Below are 4,723 nucleotides of genomic sequence, written 5' to 3'. Positions count from 1 at the left end.
TGGAATACATAAATAATTTTTAAAAATTCAAAAATCTATTTTTGATATTTATTTTTGTCAAATTAATTTATATTTTATAAAAAAAAAACTTAGAAATAGATGTGGCATGCTTTGAAATATACTTAGAAAACTTAGAAACTTAGAAAAAAAAACTTATAAATTAAGTTATTACACATGGTGAAATATACTTCTAGTATAGTTCACGTCCATCATGAAAAATATGACACCCGGGGGCAGAGGACAGTTTGGTCATAAAAAATGCTATGGACAGTGTAAAAATATTCTAAAATTTGTCCACCAATGAGTTATATCCACTTTTCTGAATATTTTGTAGTATTGTTGTTTGGTCATTGAGGGGCCATATTGGGCTGGCGTGGATAGCACTTTTAATGGGTCGGGTTGTTGTCATAAAATAATTTTTGATTTACTTTAACTAAAAACTAATCTTCACATAATTTTCTTATATATGAATTAAAATAATATAATATAATATCAAAATAAAATTACTATGAAAAATTGGATGTGAATGCCTGAGAAATTGAAAACCCAATTAAGATAAGGACAGGAACATAGCTGAATTAAGAGGAAAGAGAACAACAGAGGAGTGGGATGCCATTTTAATAAAAAAATGTAAAATGGTGAAGATAAGCTTCGAATTTTGAGGGAACAAAAGCTACAGGACGAAGTATTAGAAGAAAACAAAGGCAAAGCTGGAAAAGGCATGTGTATTTTACAATAAAATAAAAACAAAATATATAATTACTTATAGTCTCTTTATTTTTAATAAAAAAAAAAAAAAAAAACTAATTTAGGTCACTTGAGAAAATGCTAAAAATAAGGGAAAATTAGTCTAAGGTCCCTCTCCCATTTTTCGTAATGGAAGAGATCCACAAAATTATTTTTTGATGTCTAAGGTCTCTTCAGAGAAATTTGATATCCAATTCTATTCTAACTTGAAAAATCGACACTTTATGAAGCTATCTTCTCACACAAATGCACACTCTCTCTCTACTTTCTCTCTCTAAAACTATATATATCTATCTTTCTCTGAAATAGTGCCCTCCTACATCAATGGCAGCTGGGTTGGTATCCAACGGCGATTTCTCCGCTGCAAAGTCTCCGGTCGTCCGATAAGAGCATGATGCTTGCAACTGGATATCTCTCCCGGCGATCTTCGAGAACCTTCCCAGCCTTCTTCAGCGCGTCGCTGGGACTCGACGTGCCTTGGCTGAAAACAATGACAAGAATAGATCGAAACGGAGGAATGCCAACTTCCAGATTCCTCATTCAGTCCAGGATCATGGCCTGGTACACTGTCAAAGAACACGAAACGAACTCGATGTCGCCAACCCCAAAAGTTTCTCTAACAGACTTCTGGTTCAGAAAATTTTCCATGTTTGCGAAGTCATAGCACAGGTCACCCTCGCATTTCTTTCTGATATCGTAGTACTGCAAATCATAGATGTAATGAATTCTCATTGTTGTGGGGGGAAAAAATGTAGGATAAAACTGTTAAGAGTGTGATATGTAACTTACATTAGCATCGCCAACGATGGACATGATCTTGTTAAATATGGCATTGCAAGCAGAATATGCAGACATGCAAGAGTTTTCTCCGTCGGCACCTAATGCAGGAATTCTACTAATTATACTAGAAATGTGAAGGCACATACGGTACTTTGCGCAAGGGAGATAAAATTTCATCTGCAGGAACTGGTCAGGCCTCTGCTTTGAACTGAAATTTCTCTGAGTTGGTCTAGAGAAATTCTCTTGTTTGAACTGAAATTTCTCTGGGTTGGTCCAAAGAAATTCTCTGATTTGGATTGAAATTTTCTCTGGATTGGTCCCTGATATTAAGATTTTTCAGCATAGAATTTGTCATTTATCTTATTTCCATCATCAACCTCTATGTCATGTTGCATCTCCAAACCACCACCTGATGTTGAATCGCAAGCTTTGCCCTTTTGTTTGCAGCCATCACCGCCTTGTTCACTTGTTCACCCACTCTCTGAATATGAATTGCATTAGCAACTATTTTTAATAATAATATGTGGAAGCTTTGGAAACCAGAGAATTTCTCTGGGCTAAAGAATTTCTCTGGACCAAACCAGAGAATTTCTCTAGACCAACTCAATTTTCTCTAAAGCAAAGCACTAGTTCAACTTAGAGAATTTCTCTGGACCAACCCAATTTTCTCTGAAGCAGATAAGGATACTGTAGAGAAGTTGCGCAGTTGGACCAAGAAAATCCTCGTCCACCACCAAACAAGTACAGATGCAGCTTCAAATGATGATGGTGACAACGACAAATATGATACTTCAAGGGAGAATAGCGACAGCAGTGCAAAGGTAGAAGAAGAACCCAAATGTCATGAGGTTGCTCATGAGAGTAATGGTGCAATGGTGAAGAGAGAATCTGAAGTAGTAGTAGTAGTAGCCCAAGCTTGAATGAGACTGCTTGTGAAACATAAAAATGTGGTTCTCTTACCACAATGCATTTCTTTCTTCTTCTTCTTATTTTAAGTAGTAAAAGGGTGATTATTGGATATGTTATTAGGTATTATCAAGGTGATGTTTCTTAATTTTATTTTATTATATGTGATTGGTTCCCTCAATCCGTTGTTGATCATATTTAAATTATTATTTTGAGGGAGTGGGTTAGTTGGGTTGGTTAGTGGTGATGGCTGGAGGATGTTTAGGGGATGAGTGGCAGAGGAGGAAGATTGAAATACTCGGCCACGAAATTTCTCTGGAGAGAAACAGAGAATTTCTTTGGGTTGGAGAGAATTTCTCTAGATCAAATTGAGGGACCTTAGACATTATGAAAATATTACATGTCCTTTATACTATAAAGTCTTAATACCAAGGACTCTAAAAAAAAAACCCCTAAAAACAACTCTTAGAATTGTTGCCAGTGTTAAAAAATTGTATAAAAATTTGTAGACGCCATGTGAAAATATACAAAAATGTTTTGGGAATATATAAAAGGTGTATTGAAATTATAATATTTTGATATTTTATGCTTCATATAATTGTCAACTTGATCAATTACCAAGAAACTAAACTTGCAGCATAAAAAGTTAATTAATGGTAATATTTTCCAAAATTAGAACTGGTTGGAGAAACTTATCATGACAAGTATCAATTATTTGTATTTAAAATTTAGTTATGGGCCCAAATCATTAATGAATATAGGCTATCAGATTCAAATTTTTTAAGTAATTTTTTGAATTTTTTTTTCTTTTGAATTTTCTTTGAATTTGTAACCCAGAAATCAAATTTAATCTAACCCAGAAATCAAATCAACTATGCAATTCTTAATTTGATTACAAAATCTGTAATCAACGTGGATTCCATCTCGTCTAATTTGATGTGGGGCTGTTTCAAAGGCACAGAGACAATTGATTGTTGAAATTTGTTTCTCGCTATGTTTCTTTTTCTTAGTTAAAACCCAAAAACAAAGATGGAGAAGCCATTTCAGAAAGAGAGAAAAAAACAGAGCATTATGGCAATACTATTAAATTGCTTCAATGACATTTTTGAAATTAAACTCTTTCATATATATATATGTATATATTATCACTAAACTATAGATTCATTCATTCATTCCACATGTCAATTTGGCAACAGATTCATCACAATATTCAAAACAAGTAAATACAATTTTTTTTAAGCAAGAAGAGTAATTTTATTTATTCAACCTTTTCAAAAAAGAAAAGGGGTACATGTATGATCTAACCTCATTGGACCTCAGACCAGCCTCAAAGATTTAAGCTTTAACGTCAACTAGTACTAATATATCAACTTCAAGTTGATCAGTGAAAGCAGTGGCTTGGGGGGATGTAAGAGCATGGCGAAGGAACAGGTGGCGCTTTAGGTTCTTTGTGACCCCCCATCAGCTTTCTAATTGTTGCAGCTTCAAGAGGCTTCCCGCTAACGAAAACCAAGAAAATAGTCAGGAGGACCATGAACTTTAATACTGTTTTCCAGAGGGATTGCATTGCTCAATCGAAAGAAAAATGATAGTGAAGAGATGAAGAGACATAGATGCGTATATAATCAACAAGGGAGAGAGGGCTGGAGTCGGTTAAGGATTCATACGTGGATACGGGGGATGTATATAGAGAGTCCAGGGTAACCTACCACTTGGATTTTGGGTTTTAGATTTTTTTGGCAACTTTCTAAAAAATTTAAAAGTGAAAAAGTTAAAAAAAAAAAAAAAAAAAAAAAAAAAAAAAAAAAAAAAAGTGGAGGAGTTAAAAAGTAATTACTATTCATTAAAAAAAATATTTAAAAAATAATATACAAACATTCATTCAAATAAACTTTTGGCCCACTGACGTGATGAACTACTAAGTGAAAGGAAGGAAAAAAAATTTTCCATGTGTGCCCCCAAACGAAATTGGATGATAAAGTTCGACCTGTAGGGGTCCATCATGGGTTTCATTTTGATAATCTGAACCGTTGAATATGTAGAACTCGTCTAATACTATATATAATAAAAAAATTACGTCTATCGGATATCACTAACTACATGATCAAATCAGTGTTGTATAAAAATGGATGGTGTTATAGTTAACAGTTAACAAAAAAAACTAACACGATTAGATAGTTATCGATATTCAATAAACGTGATTTTTTACAAACATATAGCACTCGACGATTTGTACACATTGAACGGTTCCGATTAGAAAAAGGGGACCCGTGGTGGCCCCCACGCGCTA

General features: G+C 34.0%; 1 long non-coding RNA gene across 1 annotated transcript; it reads right to left on the bottom strand.

The window, feature by feature from the left end:
• Positions 1-919: 919 nt before the first annotated feature.
• LOC145807842 (uncharacterized) lies at positions 920-2,379 on the bottom strand. The gene is made up of 2 exons (XR_014351269.1): positions 1,537-2,379; positions 920-1,449 (listed from the first exon to the last, which is right to left on the bottom strand). It is a non-coding gene; the product is annotated as an uncharacterized LOC145807842 (long non-coding RNA).
• Positions 2,380-4,723: the final 2,344 nt, after the last annotated feature.

This window comes from Camellia sinensis, chromosome 14, assembly GCF_055761805.1.
Source record: "Camellia sinensis isolate YWXY chromosome 14, ASM5576180v1, whole genome shotgun sequence".
Taxonomy (NCBI): Eukaryota; Viridiplantae; Streptophyta; class Magnoliopsida; order Ericales; family Theaceae; genus Camellia; species Camellia sinensis.
This window is presented reverse-complemented; position numbering and strand designations above follow the sequence as displayed.